General features: G+C 35.5%; 1 protein-coding gene and 1 pseudogene across 2 annotated transcripts in view; one reads left to right on the forward strand and one right to left on the reverse strand.

Annotated features, from left to right (window-relative positions):
• The first annotated feature begins 16,195 nt into the window (after positions 1–16,195).
• The window catches only part of FILIP1 (filamin A interacting protein 1), a 186,476-nt gene continuing 182,159 nt past the window's right edge, over positions 16,196–20,512 (forward strand). For both annotated transcript variants that reach the window (XM_006926374.3, XM_006926373.3), the window contains exon 1: positions 16,196–16,699. The gene's annotated coding sequence lies outside the window, so the exon portion shown is untranslated. The remainder of the gene's footprint in view (positions 16,700–20,512) is intronic.
• Positions 19,389–19,507, reverse strand: LOC112474754 (annotated as a pseudogene).

Raw genomic sequence — 20,512 nt, forward strand, 5'->3', positions numbered from 1 at the left:
GTTCTCTTCTGAATTAGTCAGTAGAAGTCTAGGCTGTTGTAAAAAAGACACCCAAAACTACAGTGGCTTGAAAAAACATGAAAAAAGTTTTTTTCTCACATTAACAGTCCAGAATTCAGTGGGACATCTGCAGGACTCAGATTCAGGGATGCAAGGTCCTTCTATCTGATTGCTTCGTGATCCAAGAGGGTAATGTCTTTGTTTACATGGTCACACTAGAATGCACCATGTCTAGGTTCCAGCCAGTGGGAAAGGAGAAACAGTGGGGAGGAATGTATGCCCAGTGTCTTAGGCCCAGATGGAGAAATGGCACTCAATAGTCCTGATCCTGTGGAGAGAACTTAGTCATGAGACCATATCTAATGGCAAGGTCGTTTGGGAAATACTGGGAGCTGGGTAATCAGTGCTCAATTATTACAGGAAAAAGGAGAATGGGTTTTGTGGACAGCCAGCACTCTCTGCCACATCTTGGTTGTACAGTACCTATTTTAGGCTTGATTCAGCTTCTTGAAAATTTCACTAATCGCAGAAAGAGGACAGGATATGAATCTGATCTCTTTCACTAAAACTGAGTCACAGAGCTATTTACATGCTAATGACAAGAGCTTGGATTTCACCACATCTTTGTTATTCATCCAACCATATACTTACCTAGAACATTTCTGCACGCCTTTATATTTTTGCACACTCGTATACTTCAGTGTCTTGAGTTTTCAGTAATATATATTTGAATCGAGGCTTCCTTAATTTTCTTTTTTTCTTTTTTTTTGCCTCTCTTCTACCTCCTACTATGTAACTTCTATTACTTCATTGATTGCAAAAAGAGAAGTGGAATGGGAATGAGTGAAAGTCACCACAGATAGTTCCGCAATTCCATACATAATAACTTCATGAAAACAACTTTAGAAAGTAAGATGTCTGAAAGTCCACAGTATGCTTACGTATTACATGAGGAATTCTGTTCTCAAAGGTAAAAAAATAACGTAGAATATGACCATATTTTAAGAAAATTCTGCTTTTCTTGAGCACAAGCAACTCAGATGGTAGGTGAAGATCTTCACAGGTGCTGGGGCCTTGGGCCAGAGGCTTCTGTGGCCTGTTCCTTGCATTAGAGATGGTCCACTTTCCCGTGAGTCTGCTGGTTTTCTGCAGCAACCTGAGTAGATGGTTGTGCAGTCAGTATGATTTAAATTCCAGTGTCAGGTCTCAGTAAGTGCCCTGAGCATGGATGAGGGAAGAGGTCTTTTGCCATTCAATCACCACACTACCATGTGGTGCTCATGTGACCCTGTGGCAAGGCTTTCCGTTTACTGTTTGTTTGTGGCTTCTCTGGAGATGGAGAAGGAGGAGGAGGGTGGAGTGTGGAGGTGGGAAGGGAGGTTACCTTAGGGGCACCATGGGAAAAAGCAGGTTCTTGACCCTTGACCTCTGGGTGGAGTTATTGGGAGCTCAGGAGGGGAGTGGAAGTGGGGTGGGATGTTATTCTTGCTAGAGAGGACATCTTTGACTTTTCATTAGGCATGAGAAGTATGGGACTGCTGGAGGGTGCTTCTAAAGTCATGTCTTTGCCAATAAACCTGGGCCAGTGAGAGACCCCTCTACTTGCCATTCTAATAGTGACCAGGACCTTTCTCCCAGCAGCAACAGCTTGTACATAGTGACAGCTTACCTGTGAAAGCTTAAAATAATTTTTAGCCAAGTGATTGATAGATCTCTGATTTAAGCCGTGTGGTTTCGGGGAATTGATGCATGGTATATGAAAGTGTGGAATTTTTGAAATTTGGCTGTATTAAACTTGAGGATCTCATAGATATATTCAACCACCTACACAATTTCTGTCCTTATTATCATGAATATTTGAAAATTGGCTAATTTCCAATTTATGTATGCAGTGTACTCTTTGTCTAATATTCATCTGTGTCTCTGATTTAACTACCTGGACTCTTCCAAAATGAGTTTCTCTTCCTCACAAGCTCTTGCATTAGAGAAAAACATTTATGATTCTCTGTCTTACTCCTATTTTGTGGCTGTTCCAATTATAATTGTGTGTATTCTAATTATATATCACATTAACTAGATGAAACATCTTGGAAGGAAGGAAAAACATAACTTTTTATTCCTAGGAATAAGCTTGCTCACTGTTGATACTCAATGAGTTTGTGTTGATACTATTATAGTTTATGAAGCAGAATGTCTGCTCCTTTACTTGGCTTTGTAAGTCACTTTTCATTCGTATGAAGCATCTAAAGATATTTTACAGAACTACTCAGATTTCCATACAATTTCCTTTTGTTAAGTCGCATCTAATCTGGATATGCAATATGGAGGTGCATTTCTGGGAATATTCAGTTGTATAACACAGATTCCTAAGAAGTTACCTTGGAAATACAGGGATTTCAGGTTTGGTTGTAGTAGCTTGACTTGATGAGTTAACAGAAATGTGTATAGAAACTCTTCTAAACTTGTCGAACTCAGCCTTCTACTTCTTTCTAAATAATTTACTGGGGGGTATAGGATTCTTTTTTTGCCTCAATGAGATATTGCTTCACATACTTTGCTGCTATCTGAAGCACAGTTGTTCTCCAATAGTTCATTCTTAACATTTCAGAGGAGCTTTAGATGTTTTCCTTAGGTTTGTTAATGATAAAGGCATTATGAAACCTTCCCAGACAAACTCCACCTGGCCTCTTCTTGTTTGGTCCTTCCATAATACCAATTACTCAGCATTCGTATATTTTTCCACTTGTTTGGAAAGTTGCATATAGGGAGAGAGAACTTTCTAAAGTTAGGGTTGTCTAAAATCAACTAAAGTAACAGCATATATGAAATGCAATTGTTGCCACGGCCTGGCACTAAATAGCATAAGTAGAATGATGAACTCATTAGAAGGCTTTTGTGAAACATCACAAGCTTTAGGGACCTCTCAATAGTCCCTTTTCAATATTGGAAACCCATTTAATGCCACTCTAAAACATTAAGATTTGGAGTTGAGGTTCGAGACACTTAAATGAGTAAGCAATGTCCTAAGTGGAAACCTGATGTATTATACTTTTTGGCCTTTCAAAGATAAAATCACAGAACCATAGAATATTGATAACAGGATCTTAGGTCTAAAATCAGCTGAACCTTGATCTCTGAAGATCTAATGATTCTGACAACATATCTTACAAAGGGCATCTGTTTATTTGGCTTATCAAGCCCGTGTTAAGAATCTTAACTTTGAATGACATTAAATTCTTCTCTCACTATAGGCAGAACACAACTAAAAATGAATAGCCTACTATATGTAAGTTATTTTATTTTGCAAGTGTTAACCAATGAATTTTATTTCTACCTCCTTGCTTAAGTCATTTTTCATTTGTAGTCTTCTACTTCTAAAGCTGGGTCTTGAGGATTAGATGTCCAGGATAAGGGGACAGGCATTGGACTTCTGTTTTAAAAAAAAATTAAATTAAATTAATTTTTTTTTACTTTATGGTGACATTGGTTAACGACATCCGGTTTCAGCTGTACACTTTAACAGTAAGGTGTATATATATTTACATTGTGTGTTCACATTCCCATAGGTAGATTTCTTTCTATTACCACATATTTGACCCTTTTTACCCCATCTACCTCTCTCTCCACCCTCTGGTAACCACTAGTCTATTGTCCATGTCCTTGAGTTTCTGTTTGTTTGTCCTGTTTGTTTTGGCACTGGACTTCTTTAATAAGAAAATAGGGTTGAAGGCAAGGCTTGGTGGAGCAGAGAGTCCCTACCCACCCCCACCTTTACCTTTTTTAGCTTTAATTTAACTTAAAAAATGGAAGGTTTGGAAAACTTGGGTCACAGTTTTCCCATAGTGAAGAAAAATACCTCTTCCTCTATGGCATCTGAGCCATTTCCATCTTTGGGCTTTCCTAGAAGAGGAAGAGGTGTGTTACATAGTTGTGTGGGTGGCTATTTCCATTTAGGATCTGAAAGAGATTGCCTTTTGGGCTAACTTAAACTAACATGGGACCCAACAGATTGAACTTGGTTGTGCAATGTGGCTAGGGGGAGCTTTCTTGGACCTTTCCTCAATCCCATGTAGTATAAATAGGACCCAGGAGTTCTTAAAACTTCCAAAGAAGAACTTGCAAAGTGGCTACATTTAGATTCAGTGGGCCTGCCCAGTGTCCCAGTTTGATACTGTTCTAGTTTTCCCCAGTTGTTCCAGTGTAACTATAACATATCTTTCTGTCTCTTGTAAGTGTCTTAGTTTGGATGACAAATTTTATTGTCAACTAGCCACAGAGCCTACTGAGATGGGAATGGTTCTGAGGCAGAAACAGGATCTGGACTGTTGGGCCGGAAGATTGGGTGTAGGAAAGGCCATAAATGTAGGAGCCCTATAGCATTGCTGAGAGCTGAGTTGGGGCTCCACTAAACAGAGTATGCTACCAAGTTTTTAGTGAGCTAAGAGACCAGATCAGGGATGATTCCAGCAAAAGAGTTTAGTTAGGAATGCCAGCAACCAGACGAGTCTGGACATCAGGCCTAATATTAGGAAACTTCAGTGGTTCTCTGTCCACACATAAACCACAGCCTTCCCTCATACATCCAGATACCATCTTGGAGCGTAGAGGTGTGTACGTAAGTGCATATGCCTTGGTACACACAGATATGGTGGAAGACTGAGAAATCTGCATTTTTCTAGACAAGTCAGAACATTACCTAAAAGGACTGTTTCAATTACTAAAGTGGAGCTAAGTTTTAAACAGTCTTGAGGAAAGTTAAATTCTCTCTCCTCTAACCAGCTGATAGAGGCTTGTAAGGAAGCTCAGAGCAGTTTCAGTCAAATTAAAGATTTACATCTTTCTTTGCATATCTAAGTTGCAGTATGCAGGTAAATTTGTAACCCCACTAATGTATATAAAAGCAGTCTAGTGTACTGATTAAAACAAATGGCCAGTGGAGTCAGCTTGCTTGGGCCAAATCCCAGTTCTGCCCATTATAAGCTATATAATTTTGTACTAGTTACCTAACTTCTTTAAGATTCTGTTTTTCCATGTAGAAAATAGGGATGATAATAATGCCTAACTCTGATGGTATTGTGAGAATTAAATGAGATGTATGTACTGGGTACATAATATGCCTTCAATGAATGTTAGCGATTGTTATTATTAGTCTGGTAGTCACGGTTCTCTATCTTATAAGTTGTATAACTTATAAGTACATAATTTGCATCAATCCTACCTCTACTGGTAGGATTCAAACTCCTTAAGGCCAATAGAATTTCTTTTATTTATATGGCACATGTTACGTTCTCCATGTACTAAAGATTATCAATAAATGTCCCTTCACCTGTTGATCATAGAAGGTTCAAGTTCTTCATAATATAATACAAGTCATTTTTGATTTTCTCTTTCACCTTCAATGTTCTATTAGCAAATATTGTATTTTCTGCTTCCAAAACACACTTTAAATCCATTTACTTCTCTTCATTTCCTTTGCCACTACTCTATTTCAAGCCACTGTAATCTTTCACCCAGATTCCTGCAGTTATCTCTTCATTCGTATTCTCTTTTCCATTCTTGGTCTTCTCCCATCTATATTTTTTTAAAATAGCAAATGTGGTATATATAAATCAGATTACATCACTCCCTTGCTTAAAATACTTTAAGAGCTATCCTTGCCTTAGAATAAAACCCAACTTTTTTTTAAACCATAACCTATAAAGTCCTATATCAGGAGTTATAAATGCAAACTCCCATAGCTAGAGGCCAAATTGGCAATATAAATGAATGAAATAGGCTGTGTTGGGACAGTGGTGAATATGAGGCAATAGACTTTGTCTCAATGGAGTGGATCCAGCTGATTGTTGCCTCTGCTGGCAGATCTTTGGAACTTTTTGAAAATCCAGAAACTATTATATGATCTTGCCTTATTTTCAACTTTTGGTAATTAATTAAAAAATACACACATACAGCTATGGACCAAATTCAGGCCCGAGATCTCCGTTCTACATGACTGGGCTCTTTTTATACTTCTCTCTCCCATACTCTGCCATCACCTTCTTTATGTTTCTTGAAGGTTTTGTGCTCTGTTCTACATCAGTCTTTGGACATGCTATTCCCTCTGCTTGGATTACTCTTCCCTCTATAGTTTGCATAGCCTTCTTATTCTTCAGGTCTTAGTTTAGAATGGCAGCTACTCAAAAAGGCCTTCTCTTACAAGAGTCCCTAACTTAGCTCAGGTTACCTAGAAAGAAGAACCTGAGACAAGGATTATGTACTAAGCTTTATTTGCTAGGTATAATCTCAGGGCAGTGAGACTATGAGAAAAGAGAAAGGAGGAAGGATGAATGGGAAGTAACGCAAAATGAAGCGTCACAAAGCTGGCCACTGCTTCATGACAAGAGACAGTAGCTGGTTAGAAGGGTTGGAATGTATGGATAAACATTTGCTTCTGTTAGGTGTTCTGTGGGGATTACCAACATGGGGCTTTTTATATTGACATGTTGGACTGGGGATTCTTAGACAACATAAATGCTATATATTTGCTCATCAAACATACTGAAACTTGGTTTGTGGTAATGAATTTTCAGCACAGGCTATGTTTTTTCCCCCTCATCCAGAGCCAGGCTAGGATGGATAAATTTTTTTCTTATTTTTTTTCTATGCTGGTAATTTTTTTTTTTTGTCTAAGGGTCCTAGCATTATTCAGGGGTCTCAGTTCCAGATCATAATCTCTGGGAATTGAGGGTTCACGTCCATCCTATTCCTACCTGGCCACTAAAATCTGTTGGTTTCTGAGACCAACACACACACACACACACACACACACACATTTCTGAGAGCAACACACACACACACACACACACACACACACACACACACACACACACACACTCTCTCTCTCTCTCACACACACAGACACCAACTTTAGGGACCTCATTGTCATTTTACACTCACTGCCCTGGTTTTCAGTTTTCTCTTTGTTTTTGGCCCTTAGAGGTTTTATAATTTCTTTCAAGCTCAGCTAGAAGAATGTTTGCAATATTTTTTCTAGCATTTCTAGGTGTTTTGTTGTGAGAAGATTGTGAGGATTTTGGGGCTATAGTCTGCTATTTTTGGAAACAGAAATCACATTAAAATTATATATTTGTTGGTTTGATTTTTGTCTTCTCTCTCAAGGGACAGTGTGTTCTACAAGGGCAGGAACCTTGCCTGTTTAAGTCTTGTGTTGCACAAAGTGTTTGGTACATAATTGGCACTCATGACATATTTGAAGGAGTGAATCTTGATAATGTTAATGTGGAATTGGAGATGTAACTTTGCTCTGAGCTCCAGAGAACGGTAATTCTGTTTTACTCAACTTTGTCTCCTAGGGAATTTAATACAGTTTCAGGAATAGAGAGGATGTCTTCTATAAGCATTTGGTGGTTAATTTATCTTTATATACTAAATTATAAAAATAAATGGGGCTTTTAATTTTAGTTATTTTAGTTATGTTAAGATGGGTATTTACAGTATTATTTTTCAAAGTTTTCTCTGATCCCTAAAGCTATAAGTAAATTTTCCTCTATGTATTTCTTATAACTCTTTTTGCTTGGCCGATTTTGCTATGTATTTGTCTCATTTTCATTGCTAGACTTTAAGCTCCTGAGGGTAGTTCTTGTCTGTATTATTTTTTAATTCTCTACTGCATACAGGGTTTTTCAACCTCAGCACTGTTGATACTTTGGTCAGATAATTCTTTGTTTTGAGTAGTTGTTCTGTGCATTGTAGGATATTTAACAGCATCCTTTAGCCACCCACTGGATCCTCAGTTATGACAATCAAAAATGTCTCCAGACAATGTCAAATGTCTGCTGGGAGACAAAAATACTCTTAGTTGAGACTCATTAATTTAGAGTGCCTTACACAGATTAAGTGCTCCCTGTTTCTTTATTACATAAATTCCATAGCAAATTTTGATTGAATCCCACAAAAGCAAACATAGAATTTATGTTTTCTTGAGGAAACTGGTCTGGCATTGGACCATCCTCTTGTCTGATACTCCTGTCACCACTCATTGTCAACTTCTTCCTCAAAGCCTGTCCTCTCATTCTCATCTACTTATTTATAATTTGAAAACATCTAGAGGCTTATAGTTTTGTTGTGTAGCTTACGTGCAATGTTTCCATAAGGCATGTACTCATTTTCTGACAAATACTGTCGGTCAAACTTATATTCTAATGCACTTGCTTTACAGATGATGGACTTTCTAAGCACACACAGACACAGAAGATTATAATACTATTTGCTGTCCTAAATGAGCAAATTTTGGCCTTAGCATCATAATGTTTATTTTTCCTTTAGCAAGGCTACAAACTAATTTAATGACTTTTTGAAAAGGAACAGTCCTGCTTTCTTATTTTTATTTATTTTTCAGTGTTTTCAACAGTTTGGAATTATGTATAAAAATCTATACAATAAATTATGTTTTATAAAAAAGATGTTTATGTTAGAAACAAAGTTTATAACAAGTAACACATTTTAGGTAAGAAAAATAATTTTAGGCAATGAAAATTATTTTAAATAATGAAAATTGATGGTGGTGAGTCACAACAGTGCTATTACCTTCTCTTTCACTCCACGTTCTGTTCTCATTCTTAGGATATTGGATCCCCATCATCTTATGTGCTGTGACTGGCAACTGTGACGGTGATAGTGGTGGTGAGGGGCTGGTGGTGATGGCGGAGGGTACAGAGTGGTGGTGGTGTGTGTAGATTAAATTTCATTATCTTCACTAGACAATCAAAGAAATAAGTTCAGAGAGAATAAATTATTTAAAAAAAATCATCTCAATAGTTGCAGTCAGAGCAAAATCTCTTTTTTCTCAGGGCTCTTTCTATCATAAGAAATATTCAGATAGTGATGGTATATTCTGGATATAGCTGAGGAAATGCAAACAGTGTTTCTCTGTCCCCTATCACTTAAGTCAACAGCAGTACAATGTCTGGAACCTTTCTTCAGGTAAGCCCTAACGGTGAAATTATTTCTTCCTGGTACTACTGCAGTATTTCCTGGCAGAACCCAAACACAATCTATGGCTCAGAGGGAAAATATCACAAGAGAAAGTTACAGAAGCAAACGCAGTGATGTAATGTTGTGGTGAATTAAGACATTTATAAGGATAAAAGAGTAGAAGAAGCATGAAAAGCAAAGATTTTGAAGAATCATTCAAAGATGACCTTTTTGTTTTTCTTGAGAGCAAATATTAAGAGAAATTTAATTAATGAATCTGAATGCCAGACCCACACCAGACAAAATTTAGTTGTGTTTGTTTACTTAATTATTATGTACTTTGAGGCAAATTAATTGAAATTCTGAATAGTAACAAGAAAGGCAAATAATACAAGCACAGGTCTTCAAGTTTCCACCTCCGTAAAATATTGGAAAACCGCCCCAATGAAAAATGATTTTAAATAATTTTATTTTTCCTACTATAAAGACAAAACATCAATTATAAAAATTTAGAACACATAGTGAAAGATAACTATTGTAATTATTATGATTTATGTATTTCAGATATAAATATGCACACACACATAAATACATATATATGTATTTATGTATTTCTGTAGAAATATATATGCATGGTATAGGAAGGAATATCTATATCTATATCATATCTATTTATCTATATCTACTACTCAATGAAGTAATGCAATAATGCATTAATGCTATTTTATTACCTGCTGTTTTCACCTAACTTTCAGTGAATTTCTTTCCAATTCATTAAATAATTTAATATTCTTCTGTAATATTATTTTTAATGGCTAAAGAGTAAATAAGGAACTTGTAATTATGTTACATGGTCGATTTGTTTTAAAAAAATTACTGCTTTGTAATTTTCATTTACTTTTTTATTGCCTCACTCTATCTAAATATTACAATTTCTATATTCTTTTATATATTATATTTATTTAACACTAGGCTTTTTAAAGCATTTTCTTCATAACTTTATCTTACTTCATAGTCCTCAAGTTAAGTGAGTGAAAGGAGAGATTTGAGATACAAAACTTATATATTTCATTATTTCAAGATACTTTCCTGTCTCTGATTATTTGTTTCAACACTCTCAGGAGGTAAATTATTACCCCATTTTTAGATGAAAGAAGCAAAGAATGCAAATATTAAGCATATAGGGGCCTGCTCAGCTGTAAAATGGATACCACATTCAAGTATTTCTGAGCATTTGTCACTCTGAAATTTTTACCTTGGGTGTTTAACCCTTGTGATGTCATTTCCTGTTCCTAACCACCTCTGTTGGCCAACAGCTTTTGCTGCCTAGATATCTTACTTTCTTGATATTTTCCCATTTTATTATCAGATAGACAGAACAATATGTTGATAAGTTTTGTTGATAAAAGCAAGAATGAAGCCTTTTTCTCCATTGGTTTTAGGACTAATTTGCCTTGGGCAGGCCTTTCTAACTTACTTTTTCTCTTGTTCAACTTTGATCTCAGTTGCTAATAATGTATGTTAATATTACAAATCCAATTGTCTTAGTATTTCATAATGTCAGTGAAATTCCATGTGACTTCCACATAAAGATTCAATTGGCTCTAAAGAATTCAGTTCATATAGATATTTTAAGATGACATCATATTAATATTAATAATTAAAAGAAACAACATTAGTGAGTGTTCACTTATATGCCAGATAGTAAGCGCTATTTCTAAGACATTTTATTATAGAAAGCTTAAAACCTGTAAGAAAGAGTAGTATAATGGTTATCCATTACTCAGCTTCAATAATTGTCAAATTATGGCCACCTGTCTTCCTCTCCTTCCACTGTATTGTTTTGAAGTAAACACCAGACATCATATTATTTTACTTGTACATATTTCAGAGGGTAAGGACCCTTAGACATTGTATATTGTTTACCTTTAACAAATAGATAGCCAGATATTACTCTAGTGAAATAGGTTTATTTGAGAACAACAAAAAACTGCAATTTTGGATGTGCAGTCTAAGGAGGAATCACCCCAAGCCGCAGAGAAACAAAGGAGAAGAATGCTCTTTAAGGATTTGGGAGGAGTTATTGTTAATAAAGAGTTAATTGGAAGGAACTGAAGGTTCAAAGTATAGTGACTTTTCATTAGCTGAGATGGCTGTCTCCCATTGGCTGAGCTATTACTGGGTAAGGAGGAATCTTTGCTTCCTCCTGCTGAGGCAGTAAAGCAGTATCACTTCCTAACAGAGATGTGAGGTACCTCTCTTCCTGTGGGGTCAGTATTGTGTGTTGAGTGACATGTGCATGAGAATTCTCTCTTCTAGCCTCCCGACTCCATTTTAAATAAGGTTTCTGTTTATTAATTTTTACAATATTTAAAATTATTCTTAATTTTTAAGTTTTTATTAAGTTATAACATACACACAGAAAATTACATAAAGCATAAGTGTACAACTTGATTAGTTTTTGCAAATAGACCACATTGTTATGATTAACAAGAAACAACATTACCAGGGCCACAGAAACCTTCCTTGTGCCAATTTCCAGTCATGTTCCCACCTCCCAAGATTACCAAAGGTAACTGCTGTCTTGACTTTCAATATCAGAGGTTAGTTTTGTCTGTTTATGAACTTGGTATGTATATAATCACACAGTAACAGAGTCTAAATTCAAACTAACTTTGCCTGGCTCCAGAATCAGAGATCTTAATCATTGTGCTTTTAAGGCAGCCCATTTTTTCAGAGTTAACTGTAATTATCTATATAGTGTGTATCTACAAACCCACAAGCTTTGTAGAGAAAGGTGCCTTATTCTGCATGGCTCTGTGCCCAATGACTGGTTTTCCAATTCTGTATCTATTTCTTGGAGAGTAAATGTTCCACCCCCTTTAAAAAAAATTGTTAAAAGTCATTCATTACAACTAAGAATTAGAGTATTGAGCAAGAGTGGGTGATGACTTTGGAACTGAAAAGGAAGAAGGAAATACGCTCAGGAGAATGTCATCTGACTCTATTGAAAAGCAGGATGCTTATGATCTGTACATGTCTACGGAATATGGTTCTATAATAACTTTCAGGAATAGGTTCTATTAACTCACTTTCAAGAGCATAAATAGGAAAGTGGGAATTTTAAGGTCTAATACATGTACGTAAGTGCTTATTTTGCTCAAGTAAATGCAAAAATATTATTATAACTTTTTAAAAACCTAGTCTTAGCTCTCTTTTTTTCTGAAGCTATTGGGAAAATAAATAACTTAGTTGAAATTTTTATTAATAAACTTAGGTATGACAGAATATATTTTATTTGTAAACAGGACATGGTAAATTTATTATGAATATTTATAGATATCACAAAATAAGAGCTCTATTTCTTTTAAAGTTTTATAAAATCTAAATAGGTGCATAGCTAGAGTAATAGAATATGCAAGTATTTTCAAACTGTAAAACACGAATATAGCAAGTATAGCACAGTATCATTTCGTTACCAAAGAACTAGCTAATGTAGGTTTCCTCTCACCCTCCACATTGTATTTTGTTTTTTTCTTGTTGTTGGTACAGCTTTGAGAAGTTTTGGTTGTGAATGCACAGCTCATAAACATTTTTAAATTGCTTATCAAATCATAGACCAAAATTATATTTTTAGAATGTAATTTTAGAATCTCATTAGGCAGTGAACTCATTCATCATAAAACATCATACATTGTTTGTTTTAGAGAGAGTACTGAACAGCTCATATCCTTTGCTTAAAAATAGACTTTTTTTTTCTCAAAGCAATTATCTTCTCTTTAGCCCAATTTTCTATTCTCTGATATTCAACAAGACTTCAGTGCCAATAAACTTTTATTTTACTATGCTGATCATGAAATTATACCACTTTCTTTTCTATTTGCCTCAAAGCTGTGGAATTTTACATGTATTTTTTTGTCAGAAGCATATATATTCAGATAGAGAAAATCCTCTATGTTTCGACTCTGATTGCTAAGAGCAGTTTTTTCTGACTATTAAATGTAAGAGGCAGTTAAGTGGTTAAGAAAAAAAAAAATTAAACCAGACAGCCTTGTTCAAATTCTAGTTCTGCTACTTACTAGCATGTGACCTTGGTCAAGTTACTTAATATCTCTATGCCTCAGTTTTCCTATCTGTGAAATGTGGGATAATAGTAATAGCTATCTCATTGAGTTATTGTGAAAATTAAGTGGGTTAGTATATATCAAGCCCTTAGAACTCCGCTGGGCATATATTTAGTGTTGCATAGGTGTTTTTATTACTATCCTGAAATCTATTACTTTCCTTTGAAATTTTAACAAAATTCAAAAATAATTCATAATCTAAGAATTGTTTTTTACAATTTTTAACGTGCAGCCAATAATGACTCGACTCTGTCCAGAGAGCCTAGAAGCACAAGTTTATAGATAATATGTGTAAAGTTTTCTTCATCTTTCCTTTAATCTTTTACATGTTCATTTGCTCATTCAAGTATCCCTATTTATTGAACACTTACTATGGTCCTTGTGTATTCCATAAGGAACAAATAGGAAACATTCTCTGCTACCTGGAAGCTTATATTTAAGTCTCAGAGCCAGGCAAAAATGATAATAGGGCACGTTTGCTTGGTAATTTCTCTCTTGATCCCCCCTGCCCTGAACATCATTTTGAAGTAAATGTCTACTTTTATCTTCACTGTATATTAAATAACGTGTTAGTTGTTTGCTTTAAAAAATCACGATGCCTCTTTAAATGAAAAATGTGGTAAAATTTGGTTTTGGAAATGGATGTAGAGATAACATGCCAACTCTCTTATTTAATTCATTTGTGTTTTTCTCACTGATAACATTAATCTATTTTCTTATTTAAAAAGTTTCATCATGACTAACCCTTGAAGTTGGGAAATTTAGCTTTAGCTCTAAGTTTATCAGAGGTTCTCAGAACGCTCACACTTAAGACTGGGAAAAGGATGCAGCTGAACAGCAATATATCAACAATATGTGTTGAAAAATCGGTTCCTTGTTGACTGTATACAAAACACAAATTTCTAAAAGTTCTCAATGGCACTATTTCCTCTGTGGATTATGCAGGAAGTGCTTTTGTCTGAATAGTCATTCCTGTAGTGAAAGCCTTCAAAATCAATTCTCTTTATAGAGCTAAAGAATGCATGTGTGTTGGGGTGGGGTGTGCGAAGGAAGGTAAAGAGGGAGAGAAGAGACAGATTTTTGTGGAATACTGAATCAGACAAGCACGTGTGCCTAGTATAATTAAAGAACATAATCTGAAGGTAGCAATAGTACTGAATTATATGAGGTACTTTGTAGGCTGTCACTTGTACCACGTGTTTAAAATAAACTAATAGCAACAATGGACACTAATTCAAGGATTATGGAAAACGATGGTGGGGGACTAGTTTTTTTATTAAATTAAAAAAAGAGCAGTGAAAAACTATAATTGTCTGGATAATTAGGGAAGAAATATCATCCTCTCGATGGAATTATATAGGCCCATAAGGGCTAAGTATGTTCTTTTCCCTCAGTTACCTTGACTTTGACTATAAGCTGCTGTGCTTCATTTTGGATTGAAGATATTAAAAAGTGAACTCCAAGTAGGGATGATATGATATATTTCTGGAGTCCTTTTTAGTGAAGTGATTTTCAACCAGGGGCTGTTGCATGTGGATACGTGTATAGAGTTGTGAGGATTTTTCAAATAATCTCCTCAGACTCCACCTTTTTGTAATTAAAAAAAAAGTTCTTCTGGTGATTCTGAAATATCTCATAGCCTAGTCAGACATTTCCATCTCCTATCAGAACACACTTTTTAGGAACTGTGACTAGATTGTTTGTAAAAGATCCATTAGTGTTCTAGAGGAGTAAGTTAATTTCACATAAGAATACTTTCATCTTAATATGAATCTTTTTTTAAATGAATGTTGGCCCAGACCCAGAAAGACTAAGAAGCTGTATAAGTGCAATTTTATACGTGAACAGTACAAGTAAATTAAGGTGGAATAATGAATGCTGTTAGTGTGGTGGCTGGGATAGGAAGGACTGAGATGCTTTCTAATGGGTTGAGGTGTGGAGGTTAGCTAATCTGGAGGCGAAGGTCATTTCTTAAAGAAGAAAGACACACACACACACCCTTTCTGAAAAGTGGGAGTATTCCTCAGAGATATTTGGGTTTTCCAGCACATGAACCACTCATTGCACATATGCAACACTTAAAATATTAAATCCAAGCCTTTAAATGTCTCCTTGGTCTGACCTCAGTTTGCATGTCAAAAAAGGGTTATCTTTAAACTGATAAATTGATCCCAGGAAGGGAGGATCACCTTTATAATGGTGGTGGGAGATTTTTGTCGGGGTGACAGTCTAGTGTGTTAACCAATATCAGTGTGTGTGTGTGTGTGAGTGTGTGTGTGTGTGTGTGTGTGTGTGTGCCCCTTCCTACTTTACCTGTGGCCAAAAGGATCTCTTTCAGTTCCTCTTACTGTTAATTTCACATAAATAATTAGTAAGACAGTTCCAAGAACTAAACATATATTTTTTTATGAGTCTTAATCTTGGCAGATTCATACTATTTTATTACATAGAATAAAGCTAATAAAATATCTTGGGACAGTCTTCATGCTGGGGTTCGGGGTAGAAATGACTCTTCTCTGGTTTTGGAGACTGAAGGGTTAATGATGAAGCAAGGCTGTCAAAATCAGAGGTGTCTCAAGTCATGGTTTTCCTGGGAGTGTTCTCCATTTCTTTCTTTGAATGAATGACCTGAGTGAGAATGCTAAGATTTTCCTTCTTTACTCCTTTCAAAATCAATGTTACAGACATTCCTTTATGGTAACCTTACATTAATAATACGCAGGTATACAAGCTGGCAAAGTCTGATATGACTGGGTAAGACATCTAGCTATGACTAAAACACATCAATATAAAAAACTGTCTGGAAATGATCTCTTACTGTAAATTTTCCCAGCACTTGTTATACATTTTAAAAAGCCTTTTTATTTAAGAACATTTATCCGAGAAAGTCTAATTGAGAAAAATATTACATTGGTGAAACGCTCTGCTCAAGACAACTGCTGCTCTTTCTTTTCAGATTTTAGAACCTAACTCCCAAATCACAATCTGTATTTAAGCACTTCAAATAATAATTACCTCTGTGGAATGAACAGAAGTCCTTAAAAGGGACTGCCGATTTCCCTGCAATCTTTTACAGAGTGAGCAGAGCTATATCCACTGATAACCCAGCTGCCGAGGAACTGAGTAGAGCCGGCTCCAAACTTCTCAGCTGTTGACAGGCTTGACTTGCTGAGAACACTGGTTAAATATAGCACGCGCAAGCCAGCTCCTCAACAAAGTCATTGCTCTGACGGTGTTGTGAAGGGAGCAGAAGACGAGAAACCTAATCTCAGAACCCAACAACACCTAGCAACAGTTGAAAAAACTTTTAAACAAAAGTCTAGCTGGGTGGGAGATATACAACAGCCTCCAGTTTCTGCTGATCGGGATTTCAGGGAGAAGAAGCTGCTTTCCCCTTCTCTCTACTCAGTTTCCTGCATGACTTCAGCTATTGGCTAGTCCTAGGAAAGAAAGTGGGAAAAGCTTTTTCCTCTGTATTCTTTTGGGCTGGATAGTTTTCCAAGACTCCAATCTCTCTTGGGCTGTGGGACAAGCCACTGGGTTCTTCAAAGGATAAACTACCCCATAAAGGACATACCCTTGGTTAAACAAGCTGCTGTCAGGTAAGACCAAAATAAATAGCTACTTACTCTTTTAAGAAATTTCTGCTTCCACAAGAAGAGAGTTCTCTTCGATACTGTGTTGTCTGTTTCCTTTGATTCTTACTGTTCCACTCTGTGATAACACACTTAGGAATTATGATAATGATTGTGAATTATTTTTAAAGAATCGGAAACATCATGTCTTTCTCCGAATTATACTGATTCTGTTTTAAACACTAAGATTGTTATGATGTTTTAATAGCCATCAAAGTATTTCTGCCAAGTTATCATTCTTCAGCAGGTAACAAATATGACAAAGGACAATTTCACAGCTCCTTTCACAATTAGAATGGCTAACCAATGGTAGGAATATTTCCCCAGAAGCAAAATAACTCATTTATTGAAACTAGCTGAGCAGCTTGTGTGGTAAGTGGGAGGAAAGTCCCACACGGTGTTTGTATTGCTGTACTTTTGACTTGCTGCTATATGCTTTCCCTTTGCCTGATTCTCTGATTACACTGGTACACCTCGTGCTGGTTCTGACCTCATTACTTTACAGTCACCCCAAATGCTTCTGACTAAGCACAAAATATGCCTGGTATTAGCTCATTACCTTTGCAGTTGTTGAATACAAACTATTCAGGAGAATGTCATTTTGTGTGCGTGTGTGTGTGTGTGTTTAAATTGAGCAATTGCTTGTATACAGATAAAACAGGTTCTGATTTTTAAAACTAAAATCAAATTTATTACAAAAAGTCTTTTCTTAAGTTGCATGTATGTGTGTATGAGGGTGTTTACTATAGTATAAAGGAAATCCTACTTTCATCTGTTAATATATTGTCTCACCTTCCATGAATTGCAATGCTCTTTTCTCAGAATTGCTTAGTTATCAATTTCGCTTTCAATCTGACAAAAGTTATGGCTGTACATTGGTGATGTGGTTAGTGTTGACACCTGGTGTCTGTAGTTGCGTTGGATTTGTACAAAAAGTTTGTTCCTTTAAATGAACTTGATAATTTGAATAAATAGCCTAATCTAAGGATAATATTAAAGAAGACACAGATGAACATTTTAAAAGGAATTATTTGAGTCTATTTTGCCAAATAAAGAATTTACCCGTCAGTTTTGAACAAATTGTTGACAAATATATCAATCCTTTCAGTAAATGTTCCTATTTTAAGAAAAACTTTTAGAAACTTTAAGAAAAATTTTCCTGAAATCATATATATTTCAGTATGTGTTATATTTCATAATTCTGATTATAAAATTAGTTTAAAAAGTGAATGAAGCTAATTAAATATAATTAATGTATACAAGTAATATTGTAAACTGCACTTGGATAATCATGGGTATCAGAGAATGAAACTCCTGGTGCTTTAGTGGAAATGAAATATCTTCTTGAGTTTTGAAAAGTCAGAGCTAAATGCTTTACATTTTTCTTGTTTTTATCTTAGGAAGGGTCACATTGTTGGCTTACAAATGTACATGCAAGGCCAAAATTTACCATTAGTTCTAGGCATGTAATTTCTTTGGGAGTCAGTGGAACAGTGTGTAGATAATCCAGTGCAGCATTTAGCTCTGAGTGAAAGCCATGTTTTCTGATGAATTGAACTTTTGAGTATCATTGTCTTTATGGCTGTAAATTTACCACTGAGAATCAAAAATAGCTCAGGTTAAACCATGTGGTTTCCTCTAGTATATGAACAATCAGACTCTCCGTGAGCCATACAGATTCTGTTCTCCTGTTCCCTCAAGTTCATATTTCTGTGTTATTTTGGAATCCTCCTTTTCTCCTTCACCATCAGAGTTGTTAGATTCCATTACCATGTCTTCTACCACACTAAGGCCCATTCCCTTCACCCTCAGTCTGTATTATAACAGTGCTGCTCCCCTCCTCCCCATCATTGCCATCCAAACCATCTTGCCCATGACCACGGGTTAATTTTCCTAAAGCATTGCTATGTTTGTCTTCCTACTCTTCGGTTATCTTCTGGGACTTGTAGTTGCTGCCAAACACCTAGGCTGGGTATTTTGAAAACCTTCCATCATCTGGCACGTACTTAACTTTTCCAGTCTCAGCTCTCACTATTCAACAGCAAGTGTCCATTCCTTTGCTTCAGATTTTTTCAGATTTTGGGCCATTCTCCAAGCACATACACAGTGCACATTTCAATGTTCCACCCCTGCCTGTTTTCCTCCCCACACCTGGAGCACCTTTCATCCCCTTTCCTGTAGACACTGTGTTTACCTTTTAGAACCCAGATCAGTGTTTTCTACTTTCACAATGATATCCCAGACCATTCCTTTTAGAACTGATTCCCTTTTAGTTTAGACAGTTTGGTGCTCTGTTAAAATTAGAGTACTTTAGAACAGAGTTTCCTCTTTTAAATTCAGAATATTTTAATAAAGATGATTAGGTACAAAGCATCATCTTAAGCACCGCTTGGCTTTGGAGCTTTTCAGGCCTATGCAAATTGTGGATGTCCTATTAAATTTTTGGCTCCAGATTGCTAATGATGAATATGTGAGAAAGTGTAGATAAGTACAAAATCAAGAAAAACAACTTTAAGTACAATTAGTAGCTTTATTTTTTAATTTTTTAATTTTTTATTTTTTTAATTTTTTTTAGATGAGGCAACCCTTGGTTGATCTCACAGATTGCAAGGACCTTGTCAACTTACAATCCCTTATTATTTTATTTTATTTTTTACGCCTATGGCACCTGGTCTTCCTAGGTGGTCTCCTATCCAAGTACTAACCAGGCCTGACCCTGCTTAGCTTCCGAGATCAGACAGGATCGGGTTTGTTCAGGGTAGCATAGATATAGGCCAGTTAATAGTTTTTTATCTCAAAAATTTCTTAAGGAAACTCTTCATAGTTTTCCCATGCACAGAAAAATTACAAGTAATTGTAATTATACAGATGTACCCAATTGTGGAGATGATTTACCTTCTCGAGAATGAAATAGAAAGGGGATCTATAAAGACTATATGTATACATGTATATCTTGTGTATGCACCAAGACCTGTAAATGCTATTAATGCATATATTTTTGTTATTTTTTGGTACCAGATTCTATATATAGTTACCTTTGGTACTATATATTCATTTAAATTAGGGCTCCTTCTAATTATTGATCATCATGGATTAGAATCTGGCCTTGAATATTAAAATATTTAAACATGATGTTATAATCCTTTTTTCCCCTAGATATATAAAAAAAGAGACATTTCTTAGTTTTGTTTTTAATCACTCATGAAGCTTATAGCCTTATTGTGTAAGATCAAATATGAACCATGATTTCGAAGCAATTTTTTTTGTTTATCAAAAGAAAAGCCTTATCTTTATATTTTAAGATGGCCAAGGAGGTTAAAATTACTCTTCTAAATGGGTGTTCAGCAAGAATCACTATGGGATTTTCCTAATGAAATTAGTGAAATATTTAATATATTCATTTAGCAGTGGTTGCCCTGTGGTTATAATTTTTACTTTTTCCTTAGAAGCAAAACTTTCTGGTAAAATACATATCTAAACTAATGCTAATTTTTTTTTCTGGAAGATGAGCATTTCTTCATAAAACAGATACCCTAAGAAATAGGATTTTATAGTTTATTTATCACATTTTCACTCATTTGTCTCATCTTGTTTTCTCTAAACATGTGGGTTTTAGAAAAACAGCATCATGGGAAGTGAGAGGGCAAGTTTGAGATCTGTTTTAGCAGAAAAATTTAAGAGAAAAAAGATTGGTAAGAACTTGTTAGGAAATGACATTAAAAACTTGCAACATGTTTGTTTATACATTTATTATTTTATTATATATAGCAATAGAATAAA

This window comes from Pteropus alecto, unplaced genomic scaffold (genome assembly GCF_000325575.1).
Source record: "Pteropus alecto unplaced genomic scaffold, ASM32557v1 scaffold7, whole genome shotgun sequence".
Lineage (NCBI taxonomy): Eukaryota > Metazoa > Chordata > Mammalia > Chiroptera > Pteropodidae > Pteropus > Pteropus alecto.